This window comes from Helianthus annuus, chromosome 3, assembly GCF_002127325.2.
Source record: "Helianthus annuus cultivar XRQ/B chromosome 3, HanXRQr2.0-SUNRISE, whole genome shotgun sequence".
In the NCBI taxonomy this organism is placed as follows: Eukaryota; Viridiplantae; Streptophyta; class Magnoliopsida; order Asterales; family Asteraceae; genus Helianthus; species Helianthus annuus.
Window position 1 is genome coordinate 167,862,943 of NC_035435.2, and position 17,422 is coordinate 167,880,364.

Here is a 17,422-nt window from a genome sequence, read left to right on the forward strand (position 1 = left end):
TGGTGTAAATTTGTGTAACTCCGTGTAGTTGGTTTGGTCGCCCATCGGTCTTTTTTCCTCGTCGGGTTGGCCGTGTTTTAATGAAGTTATCCTTAAAGAAAAAGATTTTTCGATTAGGATAGCACTAACAGCCACGTGTCAGGATTTGATTGGCCTGAAGTTAGGCACATTAAGCTTGACCATTCATTTAACCACTAGCCCACTACACAAACCAACTACCAATAAAAAATAAATAGATAAATTAAACATAACTAACCGCCTTAACAATTTGACTCTTTCCGCGTTTAGCCTACGCGTCAAACAAGTCCCCACCGGCCACCGACTTACACATGCTTATATATACACCCTTCAATCGCACATTCAACAAATCATTCCGTTCATCATCTTCAACAGGTGGTTGGTTACCTTCTGGTATCTTCTATATTCTATTCTCATCCTTTTGATTTTAAAGCTTCATCGATAGTTTTGATTTCAAATATGTTGCGCCAGATCAGATCTTCTTCCACGTTCTTTCTCAATTATCATCTGCCTTCGTTGATTCGGATTCGAAATCCGTTTGCAACAACGCCATAGAAACGATGCGTTAGATTTTAAATTCTGTTCGCCGGTCATTCATTGATCATTATGGCTGTTAATCTGGTTGTTGGACCAGATCTGTATAATATCCTTATCGGTTATCGGTTTTCAGGTGTCAATCTTCTAGTTTCTTCTATGCGAATATCGTTTTGCAAGCACCTGTTACGGTGGATCCGGTTGCTTGTTATGGTTCACAGGTGCGAAAAGTTATGATTTACTTATTGAGCTCATTATAACCGGCTTTAGTATTAGGTGATAAGTTAAATTTTGACTCCGTGGCTATATTTTATGGCAGATAGATAGGGTTTTTTTCCGGTAGAAGGTGCGAGAAATTAGGTTTAGGCCTCATCTGAGCTGTTCATGACGATAATTCCAGGTGTTGTTGTAGTATATTCTACCTTGCTCATCTGTTGTGCGTTAAGTTGATCGCTCTCTGTTAGACAATTTTGAATGATTTCTCCTTTTGCCTGTTGGATTGGTTCTTGTGTAAGTAGTAGATTTTGTATCACGCTTCTCTTTTCATGAGTTTGTCCTTTTTAACACCCTTACTTTCGTGCTTGAGGTTACTGTTGCAACAAGTACATGCTCTGTGCAATTTATAGATTAGGCAATGCAAGATTGGATCATGTTTTCTGGCTAGTTGGGAACTCTTGGAAATTCATGTCTACTTCAAAAGATATTTGGCTATCGGTTTGTGTTACGATCTATCTGTGCTGTGCTCTGTTAGCTTTATGATAACTGCCTTGCAGCTTTACTGTGTTATTGTCTGGCTGTCGGTTTGTGTTATGTCACTATGGTTACAGGCCGCTGCTAGGTTTGTGGCTTTGCCTGCAGTTGGATGATTAGCACAGCATTCTCTGACAAGTGATCTTTCTTCTTAGATTTTGAAGCTTTTTACTTCGGGTTCTTGATTCAGTTTCATTTATAACCTAATTTACACACTGATATGATCGTGGGCAGTCATAAGTTCTATCCGCTGTTGTATTATTATCGTATCTTTTAACGGTATGTATGGATCACTGAGTCGGTGTTATTATTTTAGTCTGTTTTGGTGGTAGGTTTTGAAGTATGATCAATGATTCCATCTGGTACTATCTGATCTGGTTTGATCTTCTTACCTTAGCTCCTGTTATATTACTTGATGTCTTATTACTTGACTTCAGATGCCATTTGGACATGTTTGGTTTTTGTTATGGGTGGATGGTCATTTGAGGTTAGTTTGGTGGGTGAAGTTTGGGCCAGGGGCCTTTGGGTTGACTATAATGATGTTTATTATTAGCTTAGATTTTATTGACTTTTTAAGAGATAGCAGTCTTGTCATCTTCTTGATAAATGCTAGAATGCTCAAGGGGATAGCTGATGCTGTATAGGGTTATCCTGATTCACCTGGTCACTGGTGACGATTTTAAGCAACTGTTTTTGTTCATATTGTTTACCTTTACGTGGTAATACAATGGTTGTTCATGATTCAGTTTACTCTTAGTGGTGTTGGAGGCATTATAGACCTGATGGAGAGCACAAGCTACCTATTTTCTTGTCTATGCAGGTTCTTTTTTATTATGAATTTATTATGGGGTCAACGCCACTGTATATATTTGTGTTTCTTCTGCTATTATAGTGCCTTTTTAACATCCAAACACTCAATGGCTTTCATCGCTCGTCACTGCCAGCTTCTGTAATATCTTTTAAGATTTGCTTAAAACATATTTTTTTATTAGGAGTTTTTTCCCAAACTAGTGTAGATACAAAAAGTATTTACCTATTTGGGTACTTTGAAAAATATTTACATATTTGGGTACTTTTCTATATCTCTTTAGTTTTTACCTAATTTATACATTTCTTTTTATTTTTCTACCCAAAGTAAAATTAGATTACTCACAGAATTAGAATCAGCAAAAATATGAGTAATTATTTTTTGTAAAAAAATAAAAAAATCTGCAAATATTCAAAAAAAAAAAAATCTGCAAAAATTCAAAAAAAAATCTGTGAAAAATCCACAAAAAATCTGCAAAATATATTAAAAAATTCTACAATAATTCTGCAAAGTTAAAAAAAATCTGCAAAAAATATTATAAAAAAAAACCATATAATCTATAGGGTAATAGTTGGTGGATTTGATGGTTCACATTGTGTAGTTCATTTGAGGTTAATATCTATAAAAAAAAACAAACTACTTATACGTACAGAATATTGGAGAAATAATCACTATTAATAAAATTGAAATAATTAAAATACTTGGGATCTTTTCTCAAAACTCAAATTTCAAGAAATTCGAAATTGATAACTTCATTTTACAAATTGCTTGAGTTTAAATAAACTTGTTTGAAATATCAAACTTTCCACCAGATTACTATTACTTAATCGAAATAACTTAGGGGAGTAAATTTGTGAATTTATTGTTTTATTGTTTTTATGAGCTTAGTTTAAACGGGGCCTAGACAATTTCAGGTTATAAAAAGAAAATAAAACGGAAAAAGAAATCGAGTTTTTTCCCAAACTAGTGTAGATTACATGGTTTTTTTTATAATATTTTTTGCAGATTTTTTTAACTTTGCAGAATTATTGTAGAATTTTTTAATATATTTTTGCAGATTTTTTTGTGGATTTTTTGCAGGTTTTTTTGTAGAATTTTTGCAGATTTTTTTTGAATATTTGCAGAATTATTTATTTTTTTACAAAAAAAAATTACTCATATTTTTGCTGATTCTAATTCTGTGAGTAATCTAATTTTACTTTGGGTAGAAAAACAAAAAGAAATGTATAAATTAGGTAAAAAATTAAAGAGATATAGAAAAGTACCCAAACAGGTAAATATTTTTCAAAGTACCCAAATAAGTAAATAATTTTTGTATCTACACTAGTTTGGGACTTAGCAAGTGTGGATAGGAGTGTAGGACTCATTTCTTTTGTTGCTTGTAAATCCAGATAGAATATTGGACAACAAGGTTATGTTCTACTGATTTGTCTTCAGTCTTCTCTGATTCTCTCTACTGGGTCTTGTTCTCAGTGTACCATATCTGCTACTTTGGTCCATGGTTCTGTAAGTTCAGATTTTCATTGTGTGTATTTCGGCATGCAACAGCCATGCGTTTTTTTGTTGATATGTGGTCATCTTCTCTGTTTCCTTTTTAAAAAACTTGCTTAAGTGGGCTCTGGGCTGTGCTAGTTCTTTCGTCTCACAGATAACTGTTGCACATTGGTTTAAATATTATTCACTTTGTAAACTATGACCTTTTTGTTCCCCTTAAAACTGGGTGTCTTAGTGGGCTTAATAAAAGATGGTGCTATAGGTTCTGGATACAGATTCTGCAGAATAAACACGGATGGCTGGACCCTTGTTTGTTTAGTATCATGCAGTGTTCTTCTAGAACTTCTTTTCTTTGCTTTCAGTTTCTATGATGATCAGCATTGTTTTTAGATTCTTGAAGTAAGACCACCATGTTCAGTTTGCAGGTTGATTTGGTAAACACCGGTTCTGGTGTCTTGTTTACCATCTGCTGGTTTTCCCTCCTTAGCATTATTTGTTTTTTTTCCTGGTTCATCCTTGGTTATTTTTTCTTTATCTTGATCTCTTGTGCATAGATCTTTGGGAGCCTCATTTCTTTGTTGGACCATTAGTTGCATGATTCTTTGCTGCTTTTCTATCTTCTATAATTATAGATTTTTATTCTCTCTTGCTGGGATGACTAAAAGATATACTACCAGTACATGTTTTTTTTTTTTTTTTTTTTTTTTTTTTTTTTTTTTGTAATTGGAGGTGACTGGATCGTCGTGCTTGCTCATGGATTGCCACCACACATCTATTAATTCGTTCCCACTATTCTCTTTTTCCTTCGATTTTCTTTTTACTCTTGTGAATTCGTGTGCATGATGGGATTATATTTTTTGTGGCGCAGAAAGAACAAAGTTGATTGGGCCTAGTTCAGTTTTCATACGTTTTGCGCGTCGGTAATTGTGGACGCCTTTTATATGATTCTTTTAGCTTTTATGTTGCAATCAATTATTGCTTTCCTATCTTTCCAATATCATTAATAACTTACACAAGGAGCGTCGAGTTAGTGTTGCAATGTATTTGTTTTGCAGAAAGCTAAAGCAACATATGATTGGATCTACATTTTTCTATTAGTACAATATCTTGTTCTAGAACCCTCTTTTTCTTTGTTTGTCGCTCCATGATGACGAACTTTCTTTCTAGGTACCTTAAAAGATAATGTAAATTGTTTGTAGGTTCGTTGGGTGTTCGATCAGGCATCATGATGAGATTGCGTTCTTTTCTTTGCATTGCCTGTTCTCATCCTTTTCCATCATCATACAAGTATTTAAATCTTGCTTACTTGCTGAGAAGCATCTAAAACTTGTGTGCAGTTGTGCTTTGTTTGGACCTTTTCTCTCTGGCTTGTTGCCATATTTGGTGTGAATCTTCTTGACATGGGGCTTGCTTATGGAAAGTGAAAAATAAGAGCATCAAATCAGTTTGTGTTATTTTTTTTTTATCATAATAGTTTTACGAATTATTTTCTTTTTTTCGTATCATTGGTTTTTTGTGGGATGTATATTTTTGACAACCAGAGGTTGAAGATGACTAGATTGATGTGCTTGTCCGAGTATCATCAGCTCCCCTCTTTATCAATTTCTTCTCATCGTTTTGTTCTTTCTTTTAATTTAATACCCAATTTCTGTTTATGCTTGCATGACAAGATTATGTTCTGTGTTGTAGGTTAGTGTGGTGCCGAACATTATTGTCCAATCACCACCTATAGGTTCTTCTGTAGTTTATTTTGGGGCTTGCTTATGGGAAGTGAAAAATAAGAGCATTATATAGTTCGTGCTTTTAATTTTTTTTTTAATTGTGGAGCTCTGCTAATTATTTTCTATTTAAATCATCATTGGTCTTTATATTTCATCAACATATGTTATTTTATGGGATGCCTAAAAGGGTAATATTATTGACCACCATAGGTTGAAGATGATTGGATTGTGCTTGAGGATCATCAGCAGCCCTCTGTTTATTCTGACTTACACATGCTTTTATATACACCCTTCAATCATACATTCAACAAATCAATCCGTTCATCATCTTCAACAGGTGGTTACCTTCTGGTATCTTCTATATTCTATTCTCATCCTTTTGATTTTAAAGCTTCATCAATAGTTTTGATTTCAAATATGTTGCGCCAGATCAGATCTTCTTCCACGTTCTTTCTCAATTATCATCTGCCTTCGTTGATTTGGATTCGAAATCCGTTTGTAAAAACGCCATAGAAACGATGCGTTTGATTTTAAATTCTGTTCGCCGTGTCATTCATTGATCATTATGGCTGTTAATCTGGTTGTTGGACCAGATCTGTATAATATCCTTATCGGTTATCGGTTTTCAGGTGCAATCTTCTAGTTTCTTGTATGCGAATATTGTTTTGCAAGCACCTGTTACGGTCGATCCGGTTGCTTGTTATTGTTCTCAGGTGCGGAAAGTTATGATTTACTTATTGAACTCATGATAACCGGCTTTAGTATTAGATGATAAGTTAAATTTTGACTCCGTGGCTATATTTTATGGCAGATAGATAGGGTTTTTTCGGTAGAAGGTGCGAGAAATTAGGTTTAGGCCTCATCTGAGCTGTTCATGACATTAACCGGCTCATCTGTTGTGCGTTAAGTTGATCGCTCTCTGTTAGACAATTTTGAATGATTTCTCCTTTTGCCTGTTGGATTGGTTCTTGTGTAAGTAGTAGATTTTGTATCACGCTTCTCTTTTCATGAGTTTGTCCTTTTTAACACCCTTACTTTCGTGCTTGAGGTTACTTTTGCAACAAGTACATGCTCTGTGCAATTTATAGATTAGGCTATGCAAGATTGGATCATGTTTTCTGGCTAGTTGGGAACTCTTGGAAATTCATGTCTACTTCAAAAGATATTTGCCTATCGGTTTGTGTTACGATCTATCTGTGCCGTGCTCTGTTAGCTTTATGATAACTGCCTTGCAGCTTTACTGTGTTATTGTCTGGCTGTCGGTTTGTGTTATGTCACTATGGTTACAGGCCGCTGCTAGGTTTGTGGTTTTGCTTGCAGTTGGATGCTTGTACGATTAGCACAGACTTCCCCAACGACTAATCTTTCTTCTTGGATTTTGAAGCTTTTTTTACTTCGGGTTCCTGTTTCGGTTTCATTTGTAGCCCAAATTACATACTGATCGACATGATCGTGAGCAGACACAAGTTCTATCCGCTGTTGTAATATTATGGTATCTTTTAACGTTATGTATGAGTCAGTGTTATGTTGTCTGTTTTGGTGGTAGGTGGTGGTAGGTTGTGGAGTATGATCTTTGATTCCATCTGGTACTATCTGATCTGGTTTGATCTTCATACCTTATTAGCTCCTGTTTATTACTTAAGTCTTATAGCTTGACTTCAGATGCCATTTGGACATGTTCGGAATTTGTGTGGGTGGATGGTCTTTTGAGGTTAGTTTGGTGGGTGTAGTTCGGGCCAGGGGCCTTTAAATATAATGATGTTTATGATTAGCTTAGATTTTATTCACGTTTTATTCTGGTTTAAGAGAGAAGGAGAGCCATCCTGGTTCCTTTTTGGTAGATGCTAGAATGCTAAAGGGGCGTGATGATTATCGCTGATGCTGTATACGGTTTTCCTGACTCATCTGGTTACTGGTGACAGTTTTAAGCTCACTTTTTTGTTTCTATTTTTTTACCTTTATGTGGCAATACAATTGTAGTTCGTGATTCAGTGTACTCTTAGTGGTATTGGAGGCATTATAGATCTGAGGGAGTCATGGAGAGCACAACCTACTTTTTTATGATTGTCTATGCAGGTTCGTTTTTAGAGTAAAATGCACGAATAGTCCCTATGGTTTGGTAAAATTTCACCTTGAGTCCTCAACTTTTTAAAATTACACTCTTAGTCCCTGTGGTTTGACAAGTTGTTACTCGAATAGTCCCCAAATCGGATGAAGGTTACTCGGATAGTCCCTGTGGTTTGACAAGTTACTCGGATAGTCCCTGTGGTTTGACAAGTTGTTACTCGGATAGTCCTTGTCATTTCACACCCACTTAACGTGAAAAACTAACCTCCATCCGCTTTGGGGACTATCCGAGTAACAACTTGTCAAACCACAGGGACTAAGAGTGTAATTTTGAAAAGTTGGGGACTAAAGGTGAAATTTCACCAAACCACAGGGACTATCCGTGCATTTTACTCTTCGTTTTTATAATGAATTGGGGTCAACGCCACTGAAAATATTTGTGTTCATTCTGCTATTATAGTGCCCTTTTAACATTAAATACTCAATTGCTTCATCACACGTCACTGCCAGCTTCTGTAATATATTTAAGATTTGCTTTCAACATAATTTCTGATTGGTCCCTTACTTAGCAAGTGTGGGTAGGAGTGTAGGACTCATTTCTTTTGTTGCTTGTAAAACCAAATAGAATATTGGACAACAAGGTTATGTTCTACTGATTTGTGGCTTCAGTCTTCTCTGATTCTCTCTACTGTGTCTTGTTCTCAGTGTACCATATCTGCTACTTTGGTCCATGGTTCTGTAAGTTCAGATTTTCATTGTGTGTATTGCGGCATGTAACAGCCTTGTGTTTTTGTAGATATGTGGTCATCTTCTCTATTTTTATTTTAAAAAACTTGCTTAAGTGGGCTGTTCTAGTTCTTTTGTCTCACACTCAACTGTTGCACTGTTGCACTGTTGCGCATTGGAATCAATGATTATTCACTTTGTACACCCTTTACCTTTTTCCCCTTAAAACTGGGTGTCTGAGTGGGCTCAATAAAAGATGGTGCTGTAGGTTCTGGATACAGATTTTTCAGAAAAACAACAGATGGCTGGACCCTTGTTTGTTTAGTATCATTCAGTGTTCTTGAACTTCTTTTCTTTGCTTTCAGTTTCTATGATTCTTGAAGTAAGACCACCATGTTCTGTTTGCAGGCTGATTCGGTAAACACTGGTTCTGGCGTTTTGTTAACCATCTGCTGCCTGCTGGTTTTTCCCTCCTTTTTTTTCCAGTCCATCATGGTTGTATTTTCTTTATCTTGATCTCTTGTGCATAGATCTATGGGAGCCTCATTCCTTTGTTGGACCATTGAGTTGTATAATTCTTTGCTGCTTTTCTATCTTCTATAATTATAGGTTATTTTTTTCTCTCTTGCTGAGATGACTAAAAGATATACTACTATTACTACTGCATGTTTTTTTGTAATTGGAGGTGACTGGATCGACGTGCTTGCTCATGGATTATCACCATACGTCTATTAATTCGTTCCCACTATTCTCTTTTTCCTCCGATTTTCTTTTTACTCTTGTGAATTCGTGTGCATGATGGGATTATACTTTTTGTGGTGCAGATAGAGCAAAGTTGATTCGGCCTAGTTCAGTTTTTGTATGTTTTGTGCGTCGGTAATTGTGGACTCTTTTATGATTCTTTTATGTTTCAATTATTGCTTTCCTATCTTTCCAATATCATTAATAACTTGCAAAAGGATCGTCGAGTTAGTATCACGATGTATTTGTTTTGCAGAAAGCTAAAGCAACATATGATTGGATCTACTTTGTTTTATTAGTACAATGTCTTGTTCTAGAACCCTCTTTGTTTATCATTCCATGATGATGAACTTTCTTTCCAGGTTCCTTAAAGATAATGTAAACCCTCTTTCTTTGTTTATTGCTCCATGATGACGAACTTTCTTTCTAGGTTCCTTAAAGATGGTGTAAATTGTTTGTAGGTTTGTTGGGTGTTTGTTCGATCAGGCATCATGATGAGATTGCGTTCTTTTCTTTGCATTACTTGTTCTCTTCCTTTTCCATCATCATACAAGTATTTAAATCTTTGCTTACTTGCTGAGAAGCATCTAAACTTGTGCGCAGTTGTGCTTTGTTTGGACCTTTTTCTCTTGCCATTTTGGTGTGAATCTTCTTGACATGGGGCTTTCTAATGGAAAGTGAAAAGTAATGAGTGTATCAAATCAGTCTGTGTTATTTTTCTATCATAATAGTTCACGAATTATTTTCTTTCTGTATCATTGGTTTTTTTCTGGGATGTATATTTTTGACAGCCATAGGTTGAAGATGACAAGATTGCTGTGCTTGTCTGAGGATCATCAGCACCCCTCTTATCAATTCCTTCCCATTGTTCTTTCTTTTAATTTTAATTCCCGATTTCTGTTTATGCTTGCATGACGAGATTATGTTCTGTTTGTAGGTAGTGTGGTGCCGCATGTTGTCCAATCACCACCTGTAGGTTCTTCTGTAGTTTCTGTTGCCTAAAGGGTAACATTATTGACCACCATAGGTTGAAGATGATTTGATCATTGTGCTTGCTTGAGGATCATCAGCAGTCCTCTGTTTCATTCCTTCCCACTGTTCTCTTCTTTCTTAGAGTTTACGGTTTCTCTTGTGTTCATGCTGAGATTATGTTTTGTATGTAGGTTAGCATGGCATCGATCATCGCTGTCCAATCACCACCTACTGGTTTTTCTGTCATTCTTGAGATTTTACTTATGTTACCATTATTGTTTTTTTATCTTCCCATCATTACGAGGAACTTGTAGGAAATGTTACCTTGTATGTGTTTTGCAGAAAGAGCAACGAATGGTTAGAGCAATGAATGGTTAGACCTATTATTCTCTGTCCCATAACGACCAACTTTCTTTCTAGGTTTCCCGAAACAAGAGAACTGATATTATTCTTCGTCCCATCATCACAAGGAACTTGTGGATAGTTGTGCTTGTGGATCATAACACCTATCTATGCTTTACTTCCCACTATTCTCTAATTTCTCTTTTTCTCGTGTGTACGGTGCATGACAAGATTATGTTTTGTGTGTAGGTTAGTGAGGTGCTAAACATTATTGTCCAATAACCAACTCCGGGTTCTTCTCTAATTCCTAATAATAACTTTTTGGTTACCAGTATTATTTTTGTCATGTCATCATGAGGAACTTGCAGAAGGAACTTTATGGTACTGTGTATATGTTCTGTAGAACGAGAATCAGGGAACGCCTTATTTTGATTAGTTTCATCTCATTAGTTACTGTCCTTTTATCTGCCTTTGGAGGCGTTTAATTCATTTGTTATGTTTCCGGGTCTATAACTGCAGTTCTCTATGGGCTTGTTAACATTTATTGTGCCTGGATGATCATTTCAGGTTAGTTTAATGGGTGAAGTTTGTGCCTGTGTCCTTTCAGATGATTATATGATATCTTTTTTCTTTTGGGTAAAACGAGTTTTTGGTGTTGACACAGGAAAAGGTCATCTTGTATTCTTTGTAGAAATTAATAGAATGCTCAAGTTCTTTATGATTGTTGTGATGCTGTGTGTGGGTTCTTCTAATTCGTTTAGTGGCGTTTCAATCACTACTTTATGTTCTTTTCATCTACTGTTAGGTGGCCAACGTGGATTAATGATGCACTACTTTATGTTATTTCAATCACTACTTTATTCATGATTCAGTTAACCAATGTGGTAGTTGGAGGCATTGTATATTTGATGTATTACACAATCTACTTTTGCTTAATTTTTGTGGCTTTTTTTTTTGTTTTGGTAATGGATTTGTCCTTAAAGTAGTCACATGCACCTTTGTTGATTTGAGTTTTAAGTGTCCACTCTGCAATTGGCCTGATAGTCTGATACAAGTGGGTAATTATCTTTACTTCTGGTGAGTTTAAATGACCTTTCCTATTTTCTTCTCATTTGACAATTAAACTCTCGTTGTGAATTACATGTGATTTGTCAATCGTTCTTGTATTATGATCGGTTAATCTCATGATTCATATTCTACCTTTTTCCTGATTGTGGTGCTGTTTTTTCTGATCTAATTATGATTACAAAATGTTTCTTGCCACCATTGTAGTAAAAATTTGTGTTTCTTATGTTGCTTTGGTTCCATTTAACTTTCAATTATGCAATGGCTACATCACTTGTCACTGCTAATTTCTGCATTATTCACATTTTATCGTGCTTTAATGATCATTTAAGGTTAGTTTAACTAATGGGTGAAGTTTGTGCCTGTGTCCGTTCAAGCTGATTATCTAGGATCTCTTTTTTTTTTTTTTGTAGATACTACCGAGTTTTGTGTGAAGGGTCATTTTGTTTTCTTTGTTGATAGACAGAATGCTCAAGTTCTTTATGATTGTCGTGATGCTGTGTGGGGTTCTCCTAATTCATTTAGTGACATGTTAACAACTACTATATGTTCTTTTCAGTTAACCTTTGTGGTATTGGAGGCATTATACGTTTGATGTAGTCCACAATCACTTTTGCTTGGTATTTGCGAGGTTTTTGTTTTGGTAATGGATTTGTCCTCTGTTGATTGAGTTTTAAGTGTCCACTCAGCAATTGTTTAGTGACCTTTCCTGTTTCATATCGTTTGATGATTAAATTTTCTCGTTATGATTTACATGTGGTTTGTCATTTGCTGTTCTTGTAATTTTTTTTTTTTTTTTTTTTTGCAATGATCTGGTAATCTCATGATTCATGTTTTACCTTTTTTCTAATTTTGGTGGTTTTTGGACCTGTTCATGTCTTGACTTGGTCTCATATGACCTTCCCTTCACCGAGTTTTGTTCCCCAGTTTACCATACCTGTTACCTTGATTCCATGGTTCAGTATGTTCATATTATCATTGTATGTATGGTAGTGTCTGTTAGATATGTTCATATTACTTCTTTTCTGCAGATTGATAAAAAACTTGCATGAGTGGGCTGTTTTTGTTCTTCCGTCCCAGTAAAAAATTTATGTTGATGTTTAATCACTATCTTATCTCTGTCTTCAGATTGTATTTCTTTCTGTGCTTAAAAGCTGGGTGCCTGAATAGGCTAACTGATAGATGGCGCCATTGGTTCTACATTTAGATTTTTGCAGAATGAAAAACAAATGACTGGACCTTTGTTTTGATTGATATCGTTCCATGGGCCATGGTGTGTTATTTCCTTTCCTTTTAGATGCTAAAGTGGCCAGCTTCGTTTTAGGTTCCTGAAGAGCATGGTGTTTTCTTTGTAGGTTAGTTGGCTGCTAAACACTACAGTTCTGGCGTCTAGATGACCATCTGCTCTGGTCTTTTACCTCCTTTTTAGCATTATTTGTTTCTGGCCTTCGTGTCCTGATTAAAATTTCTTTAATTTTGCTCTCTTGATCGTAGGTTTACGAAAGCTTTTGCATTTTGATTGGACCATTGAGTATAGAATTGCCCGATACACACTCTTGCTCATAGATTCTTTAAAGCGTGTTCCTTGATTGAACCATTGGGTATTTGAGTTGCCTACATTTAAGATTGAAGACAATATATGTGAGACGAGTTCTAATGATTAAATCAGTATTTTTTTTAGTGTATTTTGCTACTTTTTCTGTTGATTCAAGAATTATTGGTTTTCTGTCTTCCTGTCTTCTGCAATCTGCTAGCAGCTGGTCTACAGTCGTGTGCTTTGATTGGAAATATTTCTTCGTGTGCTGATACCATCTGTGTTGGGGTTTGTTAGCACATTCTTCTTTTAAAAAAATACTTTGATTGTTCAAAATTACTGACTTGTGCAGAAGTGTTCGTTATTTTTGGCAAAATTGTTTTCAACATCTTTTATTTTTTCTGGTAGGTCGTAGCCTACGGCTAGGAATTACATACAAGAACGGGTCGACAATCTAGGAAAAGATATTTCTAGCTTTTTTTGTGCTATCTGTTGATAACTCTTTTCACTATTCTATCCTCTTTGACTCTTATTTTCTGGTGTGTATGTGTATGCTTGCGTGATGAGACTTCCTTTTCGTGTAGGTTATCGTGGCATCCAAACAGTGTTGTCCAATTACTACTAACAGGTTTTTGTATAATTCTTATGATTTTTATCTTACCATGTTGTTTTTCTGCCTTCCCATCATCGTGAGGAACTTGCAGAAAAGCACGGAGTTAATGTTGTTACGATGTACGTATTTTGCAGCAAGAGCAACTGATGAATGGACCTATGTGTTTCGATTAGTATCATTTCGTGACCTAAAATCGTTTTTCATTCCATAATGACGAACTTTCTTTCTAGGAATCTTAAACAAGAATTTTGTTTGTAGGCTAGTTGGGACTGGGGTGACAAGGCATCATGGTTGACCATCTGCGGGAGTTCTTTGAATCTTTTCAGTTTTTTTGCGTTGTTTATTCACTTCTTTATATCAACATGCAAGCCAGAAAGTCTTGCTTATTTTTGCTGATGCCTTATAGGATTATATTATTGACCTGCCACAGCTCTGCATGGTCGAAGATGACTGGATTGCTGTGTTTGCTCGTGGATCATCAGTACCTACTGACTTCTTTCGCTGGTTTCTCATTTTCTCTCATGTTTCATGTAGATTTATGTGGCACCAAAAATTGCTATCCCATTTAGTCCTGGTAGTTTATCTATGGTTATAATTTTTAAATGAATACCATCATTATTTTTCGGGCTTTTCATCGCTATGAGAACCTCGAGGAGAGTAGAGTTTGTGGTTCAACGTTTCTATGCATTTTGATTAGTATCATTTTGTGTCTTATAAGTTTTTTCACTTCTAAAGTGAATGGACCTATTTTAGCTTTGGTTATATGTTGCTATTATGGTTTTTTGGTGTATCATCTTCAACATGGTGGCTTGTTTTTCGGTGTAAATCAAAATTAAGCTTTGGTGATTCAAATAAAGGGTTTTCAAGATATCGAAAATGGTAGTCGGCTGGTTTTTTTTTTTTTCTTTTTGACAGCTGACATAAGCATATACGGATGATCCAATCTTTTTTATCGCTGTATTCTCTCTGGTTGCATTTAAGTCATCTTCTTCAGGGGCATTTGAGTACAGAGGAAGGCAACCTCATTAAACTTGGTTCTTCTTTAATCTCATTTTGTATCATTCTTTTTTAGGGATTTACAAAGCGTCATGATGACCATCTGCGGGTTCACTTTAAACCTTATTGCGACTTTCTTGTAGTCTTTATTTTCTTTTCTTTTTTATCAGCACGTGAATATTTGAATCTTGCTGATTTACTTGATAGGTCTGGAAAACTTATGCTTTGCTCGGACTCTTGCCCTTTATGGTTTGTTGCCATATATTGTTTTTTAAATCTCTCCCAACCTTATGGAAAGTGAATAATAGGAGCATCAAATCAGTTTGTCCCCCCTTATCTTTTAACAATACTGATTAATTATCGTTTTCTGTTTATGACATCATCCGTTTTCGGTCTTCTACCATCATATGTTTTTCTCTCTTTCCGTAGGGGTTTATTAAGGGATAATAATATGATGATCCACTTCAGGCTTAAGTGTAATTGAAGATGATTGGATGGTGCTTGCTCATGGATCATCACTGTCCATCTTTTCATTCCTTCTCATATTTCTATTCATCTCTGATTTCTATATTTTTTTTGTGCGTGTAAGCTAGCATGATATGAGATTTTGCTCTGTGTGGACAGGTTGGTGCAATGTAGAACATTGTTGTCTGTTCACTACCTACTGGTTTTTAGAAGGGCGGGTTGTATAATCTCACTTCTGCCCCATTAGTTGATACTACAAAAGCTTTTATCTGGAATGGAAAAAAAGTAAAATTTAGAAGATAAAATAACTAACGGGTTCATGCAAGGATGGACGTCTTGGCTAACACAGTAGTGCAGGAACTTGCTGTTCATGCATGGATAGCCATTTCAGCAGATGAGGTCCCTCTTTTCTGTCTTTTATTCTTTGCCTATATTATCTACCTTTTCTGATATTAACTTGGGGTGGTTTATAGATAGTGAACGATGAAACCTTGTTTAGTTTTCGCATGATACCTCATGATAACAATATAAAAACAAAAAAAATACCCGGTTTGCATCTGATCATGTGTTAATATAAGAACAAAAAAATACCCGGTTTTTACCCGACTCTGTGTTAGAATATGGATTTAAATTTTTTAAGTTACTTCCTGTGCTACAATATGGATTTGATTTTTTCGAGTTTTTTTTTTGACATTAATTCCAGGTTTTTTTGTAGTATATTGATTCTACCTTGCTCATCTGTTGTGCATTAAGTTGATTGCTCTCTGTTAGGCAATTTTGAATGATTTCTCCTTTTGCCTGTTGGATTGGTTCTTGTGTAAGTAGTAGATTTTGTATCAGGCTTCTCTTTTCATGAGTTTGTCCCTTTTAACACCCTTACTTTCGTGCTTGAGGTTACTGTTGCAAAAGTACATGCTCTGTGCAATTTATAGATTAGGCAATGCAAGATTGGATCATGTTTTCTGGCTAGTTGGGAACTCTTGGAAATTCATGTCTACTTCAAAAGATATTTGGCTATCGGTTTGTGTTACGATCTATCTGTGCTGTGCTCTCTTAGCTTTATGATAACTGCCTTGCAGCTTTACTGTGTTATTGTCTGGCTGTCGGTTTGTGTTATGTCACTATGGTTACAGGCCGCTGCTAGGTTTGTGGTTTTGCTTGCAGTTGGATGATTGGCACAGCATTCCCCGACAAGTGATCTTTCTTCTTATATTTGAAGCTTTTTACTTTGGGTTCTTGATTCAGTTTCATTTATAGCCTAATTTACACACTGATATGATCGTGGGCAGTCATAAGTTCTATCCGCTGTTGTATTATTATCGTATCTTTTAATGGTATGTATGAGTCACTGAGTCAGTGTTATTATTTTAGTCTGTTTTGGTGGTAGGTTTTGAAGTATGATCAATGATTCCATCTGGTACTATCTGATCTGGTTTGATCTTCTTACCTTAGCTCCTGTTATATTACTTGAAGTCTTATTACTTGACTTCAGATGCCATTTGGACAAGTTTGGTTTTTGTTATGGGTGGATGGCCATTTGAGGTTAGTTTGGTGGGTGAAGTTTGGGCCAGGGGACTTTGGGTTGACTATAATGATGTCCTATTATTAGCTTAGATTTTATTGACTTTTTAAGAGAGAGCAGTCTTGTCTTCTTCTTGATAAATGCTAGAATGCTCAAGGGAATCACTGATGCTGTATAGGGTTCTCCTGATTCATCTGGTCACTGGTGACAATTTTAAGCAAGCGTTTTTTGTTCATTTGTTTAACTTTACGTGGCAATACAATGGTTGTTCATGATTCAGTTTACTCTTAGTGGCACTGGAGGCATTATAGATCTGATGGAGAGCACAAGCTACCTATTTTCTTAATTGTCTATGCAGGTTCTTTTTTATTATGAATTTATTATGGGGTCAACGCCACTGTATATATTTGTGTTTCTTCTGCTATTATAGTGCCTTTTTAACATTCAAACTGTCACACCCCCAAAATCCACCCGCGGATAACACCCGCTTCGGGGGCGTGACCGACCAGGATCCAGCCACCAATTATACCGAATACTTAAGTTGATAACAAAAGTAATACTTACTATTCATAAGCTTAGCAAATATTAAGTTCAGAGTTTTAAAGTTTTAAGTTCCAAAACAGTATTAAGTAGCGGAAGCATAAGTACGGTAGGTTAAAACAAAGTTCATGTTTCAAAATATGGTAACACCCAAAACAAGGGTGAACAGACACTACACGTTCCCAAGCTGCAAGCTCCTTCGTCACTGGTTACCTGCAAAGCATGCAGTAAGGGGTCAACAATAATGCTGAGTGAGTTCACTAGTTGTCCAGTTTTAATTACCAAAAACTTTGTTTCACCGGTTAATTTATCCGTTTATACATGCCCTGGGGAGCTACCCCAAAAGTTAGCGACTAAACTGTTTTTCCAATACCGAACACTAGGTAACCGTTGCGTATCCGCAGGATGCCCCGATGTCAATGTTCTATCATCATTGACGGATTTCTGAGTACATTAGTTCACGCCCGTCCCAAACCAGGGCACAGTGTGAGGCTGGTAAACACCTAAATAGCGC

At 36.0% G+C, this 17,422-nt stretch overlaps 1 long non-coding RNA gene across 17 annotated transcripts in view; it reads left to right on the forward strand.

Moving 5' to 3' along the window:
• The first annotated feature begins 314 nt into the window (after positions 1-314).
• Positions 315-17,422, forward strand: part of LOC110930653 — a 34,266-nt gene continuing 17,158 nt past the window's right edge. For 2 of the 17 annotated variants that reach the window (XR_004888910.1, XR_004888916.1), the window contains exons 1-5: positions 315-6,038; positions 6,137-7,401; positions 8,527-9,237; positions 9,321-12,511; positions 12,594-16,726. This is a non-coding gene — a long non-coding RNA (uncharacterized LOC110930653). Of the gene's footprint in view, positions 7,402-8,526; positions 16,727-17,422 lie in introns of those variants that run through there. The other 15 variants (XR_004888924.1, XR_004888913.1, XR_004888918.1 and 12 more) reach the window with 15 other exon arrangements.